The 14,242-nt window shown below is 35.8% G+C and overlaps 1 long non-coding RNA gene across 8 annotated transcripts in view; it reads right to left on the bottom strand.

Annotated features, from left to right (window-relative positions):
* LOC108172801 (uncharacterized) overlaps positions 1 to 9,392 on the bottom strand; it is a 40,008-nt gene extending 30,616 nt beyond the window's left edge. For 7 of the 8 annotated variants that reach the window (XR_011581278.1, XR_011581282.1, XR_011581279.1 and 4 more), the window contains exons 1-5: positions 9,098 to 9,392; positions 8,839 to 8,952; positions 7,938 to 8,082; positions 4,942 to 5,029; positions 1,558 to 1,693 (exon numbers count right to left, since the gene is read on the bottom strand). This is a non-coding gene — a long non-coding RNA (uncharacterized lncRNA). Of the gene's footprint in view, positions 1 to 1,478; positions 1,694 to 4,941; positions 5,030 to 7,937; positions 8,083 to 8,151; positions 8,433 to 8,838; positions 8,953 to 9,097 lie in introns of those variants that run through there. The other variant, XR_011581284.1, reaches the window with a different exon arrangement.
* Positions 9,393 to 14,242: the final 4,850 nt, after the last annotated feature.

The raw sequence follows: 14,242 nt of genomic DNA, 5'->3' as shown, positions 1-14,242 counted from the left end.
TCGTCAGTGTGCATCTGATATGCCATGGTGGACTCAAAGAGGTTAAGGTGTTTAATTGGGTCCTTCCTTCCATTATAAAGTTGTAAACCAAGCTTTTGTTTTGTCTTCGCTTGAAGGGGGTGTCGATGATCCTTCTTGTGAGAGGGCCAGGCCTGGGTTGGTTCCAGTCAGGTATCTCGGCCTGACGTTCGGCCTTCAACTTGTTTACTTCCTCAATGAGCTGTAGGACAAGGGGGTCCTGAGTAGAGTCATGTACCACTGGAATTTTCTTTCGTAAGTCTCCATCGCCTCTTAGAAATAGGAAAGTTTGAGCAAGGACGTGTGGTTTTTTCTTGGACTCGCCGTACTAACTTCTAGGGTGAGTCTGTCGGAATACCTCAGAGTCCCCAGTACCTTCATGTTCCTCTGGGACCTGTCGTTCCTTCCCTAAATTAGCAGCTGCCCTGGGTCGTGGGAGGGGACCGAGTCTTTCAGAAACCTTTGGGTCATTAATCTTCGAGCATATGTGGAGAGGATTCTCTCGACGTTGCTTTAGGAAGTCTCGGTAGTCACGATAAACGGCTTTCGATCATTCCAACCCTTCTGCAAGGAGGTGTCTTCCTCCACTTCTTCTACTTTGGGTCGAATCATCTGGGTTGAGAGAAGTCTTATGTTGATCAATGTTTTGATGATTAGCACGTTCCTCATCAGGGATACTCATGTCGAAGGGAGGTGACCCTCCGTGTTGGGGGGCACCCAGATGATGGTTGATGTCCACAAGGGCAACGAGCTCCCGTGTTTAAGTACGCATAGTTTCATGGAGCGTCTCAAAGAGCTTCTCATAATGCTCCTAAAGGACCTTATTCTTCATTACTATCTTGTTGTTCTGAGCTTCTAACTCATCGCTTTAGCTTGAAGAGAAACTCTTTTTCCTTCTTTCTTTCGTTGCTTCCCACTAGGTGCAAGAGGGGTGTCATTATGTGTGTTGTGGCTTCCTTCGCTCCCCATGTTGGAGAGGGATGCCTGGTCAAAAGAGAGTGTACGAATGGTGGAAACCAGCTTGGCAAAGCTGAAGAGAATGGGAATAAGTGTCATTCCCACAAACGGCGTCAAATGTTGATGCACAAAACCGGAGGTCTTGGAACAACGTAAATCAAACTTTGAATTTGCAAGAAATGTAAATAACACAAGATGTATCGTGATTCACCCCAAGGTTTAGGCTACATCCACACTAATTATATATTTCTCTGTTTGTGAGGGAGAGAGATGGGGAGAGCTTCTGAGGGTGAGAGAGCCCTTCCATGGCCTAAGAAATTGGCCTCCTCGAATTGTGAGGGTAATGAGTCCTTTTATAGAATAAGGGCTCCTCACTTATTACATATTTGTCCTTTCCTTTATCACATAATTACATTTAAGTCCCCTGAGTATTTGTACGATATCTAAATACGAGGCCCTAAATATGGTATAAACAGTAATCATAGCTAAAAAGAATGTAGAAATGTTCAAACATGACATGACCTTATATTATTCCATGAGCCAACTTAATATCAATCCACTAAGTGGAATTATAATGCTTACTTGTCACAGAGAGCATGCTACAATGAAGGCATATGGCCAAACTAAGCGAGCTGCAGCACTCAGCAGCTATCTACATACCAGAATAAGGATTTTGGAGATGACAACAGCTTCCAGAAACACAAAATCAAAGATTGACCTGGAAAATGTGAAGTAATCAGGTGAAATTAACATTGTCCTAATAATAAAGTGAGAAAATCATATTCATCATAAATCGGTAACCAAAGTCACAAAGGAGGATTCCTCTCAAAGTTAAGGACATGTTTTTGTTGTAGCACCAACAAATTGAAAATCATATTCATCATAAATCAGTAATCCACTTGCATATTCTTTTCCCAATTTAAACTTTTATCAGTAATTAACCACAATGAAATACTTTTAATTTCATAGGCTTGTTAAGGGGTCAAAGCTTTCAATGGTCACTATTTTCACATTTAGTAAAGCATGTGATCGTTAAACAATGATGAATTATAAGTACCTGTATACGCTGACAAAAATGATGTATTATCAAGAAGAAATTAGAATATCAAAGTCTTAAACAAAACATGAGGCACAATTATCACAGTTAGAAAAATCACTTCTTCCTGTTACAAATATTCAATTCGAATCATTTCAAATAAAATGCACATAAATTCAAACCAATACATGCACACAAAAGTAGGGAAAGTCACAATTGGATCAAATATAAAAGACACGTTTAAAGAAGATGCTCAAGGAAACATTATATTGATGAAGATTCGAGAAGGAATATGGTCAAGAACGAAACTATGAGGAATACCAAATACCTCACAGGGACAAAAAACTACTGGAATGTACTCCAACAAATGTAACTCCAACATTCTCTAAAAACTATCTCCATCCTACATCATCATCTACCCTTAAGCACAACCACTAAAATTGTAAAAGACCTGAAAACCATGAATCTACATCACAAATAATAGATATTATTAAGATGGAAAACGTATTCCATAATGCATGGGGAAACTGTAAATGTAACAAAAACTGTGATGGTGGAATGGAGTAAATATGTGAAAGTGCAACAAAAGGGTTTAACTGATGACCAGTCATTTATACTTGATAATGTTCTGAATTGTCAGCTGGATAAAGCTGTTAAAATGTGTTTTGGAATCAGTCTTCTCACAACATGTTTATCTACGCTATTATTTTTTTAACTTCCTTTTATTCAAAATTATGTTTCAGTGTACTTTTGATGGCATGAAGATTTCTGACAGCACACCAACTTAAGACGTAACAATCACACATTCTAGTGTTATTGTGGTCGTATATATTAAAAGGATGTTATAAGTAGATAGCTAGATTTAATCCCAATGTGCAAAAAAAAAAACATAAAAGAACAGCCATGAAACCAGTGTTAATTAATATACCTCAAAAGTCAAAGGGCCAGTGTGAGATTTCAAACATGGAGATTTACTTCATTTTAAAAAACTGCTAAATACATTGGGAACTGTTAAAAGCATGAACTACAAATCTGTAAAGAAAAAAGGCTTCCACATAAGTTTAAACTATCAACTCTCAAGTTAGCATTGTTACTGTTTTTGAGTTGGATGTTGGCTTCCTGACATGGTATTAAAAGGGATTTATAAGTGTGTGCATTGTTAAATCACCCAACACCATGTGTTAACCAAGTAATTTATAGCTAAAGAGCAAGATATGCCACACAAAACCTGTATTTAGATGCCAATCACTAAAAGCTAATAAAAATTCCTAATCTAACCATCCCTATACTAACAGTTTGGAGAAGGATCAAAACTTCTTGTCCAAATTTGTGTTCATTTTATTTCAATTGTCCATCAGAGCTTAAGAAGAATGATTAAATAAAGACAATGGCAAGCCAAAGAAAAAATACCCGCCTTTTAAACTTCAGTAATGCATAGTCTTGTTGTGGTTTTTGTTTTTTTTTCTAAAAACCAGACTAAGAGAATGGTCAACACCAACGTTCTATGTGTTCAGATAATCGCGAAGACTAAAATATAAGCTCACAAATATAATCCTAACACGATCAGATCATTGCCAACAAAAAATATCCATTATTAAAAACATAAGTGCATTGAGAAGGTGTAAAAAAGAGTAATGACCATAAAACTAATGATGTCATTCATCAGTCACATAGAGACAAATTGGTTTGTGGGCTTCACATTGAGGGATAAAGGGACTTATCAAAATAGATCCCACTAACCTCCCTATATAAAAACATAACATGATTTAGATGATTAAAACTCATTTGGACAATCAGCAAAACTTGAGTGAAAACAATTAACTAATTAACCACTTGCACCCCGCTTACAGTGAAAAGTAAATTCAAATTAACAGCCATATGAATCCAGAATCCAGATTCATTAGGATGGATGATTGGCTGATAAGAATCCAGGGCACAGATGAAACCTTGCTAAACTTGGCATTTGGTAATTCAAACAATTAAACGAAAGAACAAAATTATGTCCAATCATTCCCAAACAACCACTTTTGCCATAATTTTTTTCTTTCATTCAATTGGTTGAATGACCAAATGGCTAGTCTGCCAAGGTTTCATATGTGCCCTAGATTCTTGTAAAGCATGAAGTTTAAAGAAACATGAAGCTTTAAAGTAACAGAAGCATAAATGAAAAACCTTGGAATAAACTGAACTTAAACGTAAAATGGCAATTGGGTTAACAAATCTTGAAATTAAACTAAATCACAAAATGAAAAGCACCTCCAATAAATTGACATTTTATATTTTTGGCTGGCAAAAAAATTTGTATCTTTGCTGGAATATGTAAATAAAAATGCAATTTGACAAAAACATTGAAATTGAAATGCACAAAAGCAAAGCAAATTAGAAAACCTTAAACCAAATGACAGCCTAGAAATGGAACTGTTTTTAATCATTTAGGTTCAAATGATTGGCTGGAGAAAGGGCCATTCTTTGAATTTACATGATAAAAAACAGAACATAATTTAGGGATCCAAAAACTGAAACTGAGAAGAAAAAAATTAGAAAAAAAAATTGAGAAAAACAATTAAATTGAAATAACAATGATACTCCCAAAAAAATTGGTAACCTTAGCGTATTAGATACCCCCAAAAACAAAAATAACAAAGACCAATTAAAGAAGGAGTTCAAAATTTTAGAATAGGCAGATCAAACGTCTAGATGCCTTTGGCTGTTCCCATCTAAAACTTTCAAACTTAAAAAAAAAACACACTTAAACCAGTTACACAACTGTAGAGCACAATTTTTAAGGGTGCCACTGCAATTGAAATAACTTCTAGATACAATGAGAGAAAAAAAAATTACGGTAATTTGACATGAGAAAAGAAACCACATGATTCAAAATAACCCATTGGTAAGCTAAGTTATAAAATGGTAGATGCTATGAAACATACCTAACAACCCTGCTTGCTGTGAGCTATAACATCCAAGTTCCACCATGTAACCCTCTGCATAGCCGTGTAACCTCTGGTAGCGAAACCCCTGAGAAGGTTAAGAGCTCTGATCAGAGAAGGCAAACCAAAATCATCTAGTTAGACAACCGCGCACAAACACAGACACACATGCCTTTCACAGAATGGGAATCCAGGTAAAACAAAAAAACGCAAAAAATCGTTAATAGTTACATTTACCTTAAGTGCTTGATAATGTTCTGAATTATCAGCTGGATAAAGCTGTTAAAATGTGTTTTGGAATCGGTACTCTCACACCATGTTTATCTACGCTATTCTTGTTTAACTTTCTTTTATTTAGAATTATGTTTTAGTGTAGTTTTGATGGTATGAAGATTTTTTCAAGCACACCAACTTAAGATGTAACAATCACACATTCTAGTGTTATTATGGCGTATATATTAAAAGGACGTTATAATTAGATAGCTAGATTTAATCCCAATGTGCAAAAAAAAACATGTAAGAATAGCCATGAAACCAGTGCTAATTAATATACCTCAAAAGTCAAAGGGCCAGTGTGAGATTTCAAACATGGAGATTTACTTCATTTTAAAAAACTGCTAAATACATTGGTAACTGCTAAAAGCATGAACTACAAATATGTAAAGAAAAAAGGCTTGCAAATAAGTTTAAACGATCAACTCTCAACTTAGCATTGTTACTGTTTTTGAGTTGGATGTTGGCATCCTAACATGGTATTAAAAGGGATTTATAAGTGTGTGCATTGTTAAATCACCCAACACCATGTGTTAACCAAGTAATTTATAGCTAAAGAGCAAGATATGCCACACAAAACCTGTATTTAGATGCCAATCACTAAAAGCTAATAAAAATTCCTAATCTAACCATCCTTATACTAACAGTTTGGAGAAGGATCAGAACTACTTGTCCAAATTTGTGTTCATTTTATTTCAATTGTCCATTAGAGCTTAAGTGAAAGAATGATTAAATAAAGACAATGGCATGCCAAAGAAAAAATACCCACCTTTTAAACTTCAGTAGTGCATAGTCTTGTTGTGGTTTTTGTTTTTTCTAAAGACCAGACTAAGAGAATGGTCAACACCAACATCCTATGTAACCAGATCATCGCAAAGACTAAAATATAAGCTCACAAATATAATCCTAACACAATCAGATCATTGCCAACAAAAAATATCCATTATTAAAAACATAAGTGCATTGAGAAGGTGTAAAAAAGAGTAATGACCATAAAACTAATGATTTCATTCATCAGTCACATAGAGACAAATTGGTTTGTGGGCTTCACATTGAGGGATAAAGGGACTTATCAAAATAGATCCCACTAACTTCCCTATTTAAAAACATAACATGATTTAGGTGATTAAAACTCATTTGAACAATCAGGAAAAGTTGAGTAAAAACAGTGAAAACAATTAACCAATTAACCACTTGCAGCCTGCTCACAGTGCAAAGCAATTTCAAATCAACAGCCATATGAATCCAGAATCCAGATTCATTAAGATGGATAATTGGCTGATAAGAATCCAGGACACAGATGAAACCTTGCTAAACTTGGCATTTGGTAATTCAAACAATTAAATGAAAGAACAAAATTATGTCCAATCATTCCCAAACAACCACTTTTGCCATAATTTTTTTCTTTCATTCAATTGTTTCAATGACCAAATGGCTAGTTTGCCACGGTTTCATATGTGCCCCAGATTGTTGTAAAACATGAAGTTTAAAGAAACATGAAGCTTTAAAGTAACAGAAGCATAAATGAAGTAAAATGGCAATTGGGTTAACAAATCTTGGCATTAAACTAAATCACAAAATGAAAAGCACCTCCAATAAATTGACATTTTATATTTTTGGCTGGCAAAAAAATATGTATCTTTGATGGAATATGCAAATAAAAATGCAAATTGACAAAAACATTGAAATTGAAATGCACAGAGGCAAAGCAAATTTGAAAACCTTAACCCAAATGACAGCCTAGAAATGGAACCAAATGTGAACTGTTTTTAATCATTTAGGTTCAAATGATTGCTGGAGAAAGAGCCATTCTTTGAATTTACATGATAGAAAACAGAACATAATTTAGGTATTCAAATAACCGAAACTGAGAAAAACAAATTACAAAAAAAATTGAGAAAAGCAATTAAATTGAAATGCACAGAACAAAACAAATTGAGAAAAACACTTAAATTTCTTTATGCACAGAAGCAAAGCCAAGCAGAAAAGCTTAAACCAAATCATAGCCTGGAAATGTCAGGGCTTCAAAGCATAGACATAGTCTAAATCCAATCTAATCAAACGAAATTAAAGCTAAATAAAAGATGACTACATTCAAACATTTCACGAATGAAAGGGCGGGGGAAGGCAGATTATAGCACCGCGAACGAACATACGAAGCGAGAGGCAACAAAGGTTAATCTCACATGTTAAAATATTCTAAAATCGCACTGTCTGAAACGGAAAGCATGGGGAAATAACGTATCGAAGTTCAGGACATACCAAAGCCTTGATCAAAAGGTAAGTCTCAAAACATCAATTTTCACATCATCCCCTACAGTTGACCAAAGATAAACGCACAAATTTCCAAACAAAGCAAAGAAATCAAAATTTTGTGATCAAAACTAACTAACAAATCATATCGAGACATCTTTGCTTGGTGTGCGGCAATGCTCTAACCCACTATGGGTTATAAATTATTCTATCCAGTTACACTGATGGGGTTTCACTGCCAGTTGACGACAAACAGAAAAACCAAATTTAATAAAAAGGTTCATCCAATAACAGAAAATGTGAAAAAAAAATAAGGGGAAAAAAGAAGAACCCCAAACTATATACCTGAAACAGAGCCACAGTGAAAAGAACAGTACAAGAGCAACCAAAAATGCGTGTTATGTACTTGGAATTTAAGAGCATTATGTAAAAGATAAAAAATAAATAAAATAAAATAAAAAAGCACATGCCTATCATGATCTCCGCATACCCGCTGCTGTCTTTATCGAAGTGTTGGAAGGTAGTGTAGAGATGTTCTCTATCCATCCAGTTCAAGTGCATTGTTGCTGCGATGAACTCATCATAGTCTATGGTTCCGTTGCCATCAGCATCAGCCTAATGAAAAGACATTCATTAGAACTAATGTACGTAAGTACCAAAGAAATACAGAGAGAGAGAAGGAACCTGCTCGTAATGGCAAAGAAGGGTTGAGTAGTGTTTCCTCTTCTCTGCAACTATCTACACACGCACGCACGCGCACGCACGCGCGCGCGCACACACACACACACATATATATATATATATATAATTAAGTACATATGATTTTCTTTTATCTTTCATTTTAAAAATTGAAAAATTAATAATTCATATTTAATTTAGTGAAATGAAGAACTACAGATAAAATAGATAGCCCAACCATCTCAAAGCCACCCCTCCTTGTTGCCTCCACATGTAAATGCTCCCCTCTTGAATTCACAAATATAAACAGCAATTTATATGGAATCAAAGACCCATACTTTATAATTACACTAAAAGTTTAACAAATCTCATAAATGCATATCAGTCCAAGGTATCAAGTTCTCAGAGTGGGGAATTAGTGATTAGAACAGTTAATTATCTGCTCCTTTTTGGGTATGAACTAATTAGCACAGTAGCCATAAAAATACCAGAAAAAAGCTCAATAATTTATGCAATTTGGCCAAAATTTATACAATTTCCAGCAAAACCCAAGACTCAATAATACAAAAGGAACCCAATAAATGATTGAAGTAATATTATACACAACTTATGCAAGTCCAAAGAAACCCATTTGATCAAACTTACTGAATACGGAAAAAAAAAAGTACAATCGAAGTATGGATTAATAATTACCTCAACAGCTAACGGAGCCAAAGCCAAACCCTAGTGATTCGAAGGGCAGGGACAATCACAGAGGCAGTAAAAGACCTTCTTCTTTCCCACTGCTGCTGCTGCCACCTTCTCTCTCTAAAAACCAATTGGAAATTGTTTAGAGAGAGACAGAGAGGGTGATGATGATTGGACGAAAGAAGTATGAAAAACTAAAATACGTGCAAGCTTGAATTCAAGTCCCAAATTGAAAACAGAAAGGAAGAGTGTAAGGGTGGTTTACCAAGGTCAGGAGCGGTGAGTCTCGTAAGAGAAGCTGATGAACAGTGGCAGGAGCCATTGCACAGTGAAAGGCCTTCGCCTGTGTGTCCTGAGTAGAATGGAGTGAGTGGTGGTGGTTCTGTGGTGATGTTTCGCCGGAAAATGGAGGCGTTGGTGGCTCTGGGGTCTCGCCGATCCTTATTCCTCCCTCCCCCACTCTTCCTTTCGCGCTGTTTCCTTCTCCCTCTCCCTCGAATCGTACACCCCTTGTGGCTCTGTCTGCCTTTCCACGATCATCAACACGTGGCATGAACATCAGCGGCAGAGAAAGTTAGTGGCAGCCTTGTAAATAAAGTGAAATTTTGATCCAAATACTATTCATTTGTACAATGCAATTGAAACACCTTCTTTAGACTAAAGTAATAGACATAGATTAGGCAAATTTTCACAAATTTAGTTACATAAAAACCCCAAAAGGTGACATTTCTACAAAAACACAGTAACTACCACTCAAAAACTTGTTTTTGCATGATCTTGTTCAGATTTTTAGTTTATTTTTTGCAAAGACCACGTTCAGATTTTGTGATAAAAAAAGGGTTTCGCATGAATTATCAGTTTCGTAAAAATCAGTTTTAGTGTTTGGCATGCTCAGTTTCACGTTTTTTAGTTTATGAATAAATTGACTATGCATCTACCTTTGTGTGGACAATTAATTCTTCAACGACCTTTGTGTGTAAATTGATTATGCATCTACCTTTTATGTGTAAAGTGATTCTGAATATATCTTTCAGGGTTTGCATGATCAGTTTCACTTTTTTTAGTTTATGCGTAAACTGATTTTGCATCTACCTTTTGTGTGTAAACATATTATGCATCTACCTTTTGGTGTAAAGTGATTCTACATCTACATTTTGTGTGTAAAGTGATTATACATCTACCTTTTGTGTGTAAAATGATTCTACATCTACATTAGTGTGTAAACTGATCATGCATCCATGGGCTAATCTACATATGCGCAAGGAGGAGGAGGGGTAGTTGCCCCTCCCCATGCCAGAAATCAAGCCAGGAGCGGTGGTTACACCCTTCTAGTCTCGTCAGAAGTGGCCTAATTCCGTATGTGTTTTTCTAGGTTTGCTGCTGGGTGGCAGAGTTGCACAGAGTTTTATTTTTTTTTTTTTTAAACCAGGCTAAAATGACATGGCCTAATCGGATAAATGGTCCCCGTGGTCAACAGGTATTCGGATGATAGCCCCTGTGGTAAAAAAATTCGGATTTAAACCCCTGTGGTCTAAGTCTGTTAGGATTTATGCCCTTCGGTTAAATAATGCTGACGTGGTTGCCACATATATGCCACGTGGCAAAAATAATAATTTTTAAAATACCTGAATTAAAAAAAAAAAAAAAAAAAAAAAAAAAAAAACGCAGAAACCCAGAAAATCCCCCCCGCCCTCCGCCCTCCGCCCTCCGCCCGTTCCCCCACCCCGCCGGACTTCTTCTCCTTCTTCTTCTTCTTCTTCCCGCCGGAGACCAGCTCCCCCCCCCCAACGGAGCCCTCTCCCCGCGCGACCCTCCTCCCTCTCCTTCTTCCTTCTTCTTCTTCTTCCCGCCGGTCTCCCTGCGCGACTTCTTCTTCTTCTTCTTCTTCTTCTTCTTCTTCTTCTTGTTCTTCTTCTTCTTCTTCTTCTTCTTCCCGCCGGAGACTAGCTCCCCCCTCGCCGGAGCCGTCTCCTCGCGCCCTCCTCCCTCTCCCTCTTCCTTCTTCTTCTTGCAGATCCGGTTTGTTTGTTTTTTTTTTTTTTTTTTTTTTTTTTTTTTAATTCAGGTTTTTTTTTAAAAAAAATTAAAAATTATTATTTTGCCACGTGGCAGCCATTTGGCAGCCACGTGGCAGCCACATCAGCATTATTTAACAGAAATGTTTAAATCCTAACAGATTTAGACCACAGGGGTTTAAATCCTAACAGACTTAGACCACAGGGGTTTAAATCCGAATTTTTTTACCACAGGGGCTATCATCCGAATACCTTATGACCACGGGAACCATTTATCCAATTAGGCCAAATGACATTGTTTGGTTCTGGTAAAAAAAAATTAAAATATTCCCTTAGTGGGACGATGTCGTTTGGTTATTGGATTAAAAAAGAATTAGGGTAAACTGTCGGTTTACCCCCTGAACTTTCACCTCACTTTCGATTTCCCCCATGAACTTTTCTATTGGAAAATTAAGGACTCAAACTAATTTTTTTAGCCAATTTGCCCCCTACCGTTAGTTTTTCATATATTTCTTCCATATTTCCGTTAAGTGAGACCATGTGCACAACATGTGAGGGTAGTTAAATTATTTCACTCTTAAAAATGATTAAAAAACTGAAAATAAAAAAAAAAAAAACTTTCCCTCTATTTTTTCCCGCTAATTCCTATCCTCAATTTTATTTTTCCCTCTCATTCCTATGCATGAGAAATAACATATGGTGTTATTGTCTTCATAAGTAGCTAAGTTAATCTTTTTCTTGAAGCATGTACTACCATTTTTATTTTCTCTAACAAATTAATAATTTGACAAATGCTCATGGTGCTATTGTCTCCAAAGCAGTTCATTAATATAAGAAACATGTCCATAAAAAAGACTAGGGTTTCTTATATTAATGCACTGCTTTGGAGACAATAGCACCATTAGCATTTGTCAAATTATTAATTTGTTAGAGAAAATAAAAATGGTAGACAATAACACCATATGTCATTTCTCATGCATAGGAATGAGAGGGAAAAATAAAATCGAGGATAGGAATTAGCGGGAAAAAATAGAGGGAAAGTTTTGTTTTTATTTTTTATTTTTCAGTTTTTTAATCATTTTTAAGAGTGAAATAATTTAACTACCCTCACATGTTGTGTACATGGTCTCACTTAACCGAAATATGGATGGAATATATGAAAAACTAACGGTAGGGGGCAAATTGGCTAAAAAAATTAGTTCGAGTCCTTAATTTTCCAATAGAAAAGTTCAGGGGGGAAATCGAAAGTGAGGTGAAAGTTTAGGGCGTAAACTCACAGTTTACTCAAAGAATTAAATAGAACCGCTAGTCCCTCGTTGCCTTCACTCTGAACCGGTGAATCTCGTGCCTTCCTTCCCACTTTTTTCATAACCAACCAGCACGCAACAACAATATGTGGGCCCACTCTCTCCTTTCCCTTACTTCCAGACTTCAAAACCATCATCCTTGGTCTCTTTTCTCTTTTAATTTCCAAATTTATATTAGCCAACCCTAATTGATTATTTAATATTAAATTTTGTTTAATTGATATAGAATCATAGAGTAATTAATTAATATGGTTATTTAATATTGATTACCGATATGAATCCTACAATTATTAATGAATGAAATTATTTAGGTAAAAACTGAATTTTTGATTATTGATTAATTGATTATTGATATTGATTAATTGAATTGAATTTTTGTTTATTGATATAATTGAATTGAATGAAATTAGTCACATAGTATATTCTACTCTAGAATTAAGAGCCTACGGTATTTTGTTTTTTTTACCCACATTATACAGTTACGTAATGGAACGATACTGCTGAAATCCTCCTTCAAATATTCCAAATAGTCCTCCTTCGAATATTCTGAGTAGTCCTCCCTTGAATATTCCATGTAAGTATTTCAAGTAGTAGTTCCCAACAAAGTGTAGTCACTGAGTTGAATGAAATATTGGCTAATCATCCTGCAGACTTGGATCTAGATGTCAGATGCTTAATTATCCACCTAATTATAAAAGGATTTTGTTGTTGCAATTTTTTGAACCCTGCACTCTTTTAAATTCGCCCCTCCCCACTCTCGACAATTCCTAGCTTCGCCACTACATGCATCTACCTTTTGTGTGTAAAGTGATTATGCATCTACCTTTTGTGTGTAAACTGATAATGCATCTACCTTTTTGTGCATAAAGTGATTCTTCATCTACCTTTTGTGTGTAAACTGATTCTATATCTACCTTTTGGATAATCAGTTTGTGATACACATGATCAGTTTTGTTTGTACCATACTTGATCAATCCCGAAACTATTGAGTACCGGTCAACGTTATACCGTCAAGGACCCAGAAGAATTTCCCTCAAACCAGGAGGTCAATCACAGTGTGACAGTGTCGACATCAGAAGCCAATCATAGCGCGACACGGTCAACATCAGAAGTCAATCACAACACGACACGCGTCAATGTCAGAACAAAGCTAGAAACTCTCTTCTATAAAAGGAGATCATTCTCCCACAATATTTCCTAATGTCATTTGTACTAAATCATTCACTAGTACTCACTAAAGGAGAGCTTGAACCTATGTACTTGTGTAAACCCTTCAAAATTAATGAGAACTCCTCTACTCCGTGGACGTAGCCAATCTGGGTGAACCACGTACATCTTGTGTTTGCTTCCCTGTCTCTATCCATTTTCATACTTATCCATACTAGTGACCGGAGCAATCTAGCGAAGGTCAAAAACTTAACATTTTCTGTTGTACCAAAGTCCTCACTGATTTTGTGCATCAACAAGTTTCATATTATTTGTTCAAATAATCAGTTTAAATTCTTTAGTTCATTGATGGAATTTCAGCTTCATTAATTCAAAAATTACTAATTATTGTTTTATTTTTATGAAGATGTCGTCAAAAGAGAAACATTAGGCAACAAAACAGAAAACATCTCCAAATCCTACTCTTACTAAAAAGCTTTGGACATCTGATGAAAACTATGCTCAGATGAAAGTGAATCTCATGGCTTTTGTAGTAAGACTACAAGAACTCAAGACAAACTTTTAGAAAAATCCAGAAGTGTTAATGTTCTTATATGCCTCACTATTTGCTCATAAAGGCATATGAAAAAGGTGAAATACAAATAAAGAAAGCAGATTGGGATGTGATACATATTTGTGGAGCCAAAAATATTCACTAGGCGACACGTGGACTTTTGGACAAAAGAGGACAAAAATACCCTCGAGGCATACCGGGTTTCCTACACGCGAGCAGTAGAGAATCATTTTTTCAACCAAGTCAAAAGTGCCCAAAATAGGTATCAACTTAAAACCTAATTTATTCATATATTTCCCATTTCATTATTTAGCTAATCAATTAGCTAAATAATATACTTATTCCTTTCATATTTCATAAAATCATAA

Source organism: Malus domestica, chromosome 05 (genome assembly GCF_042453785.1).
Source record: "Malus domestica chromosome 05, GDT2T_hap1".
NCBI lineage: Eukaryota > Viridiplantae > Streptophyta > Magnoliopsida > Rosales > Rosaceae > Malus > Malus domestica.
This window is presented reverse-complemented; position numbering and strand designations above follow the sequence as displayed.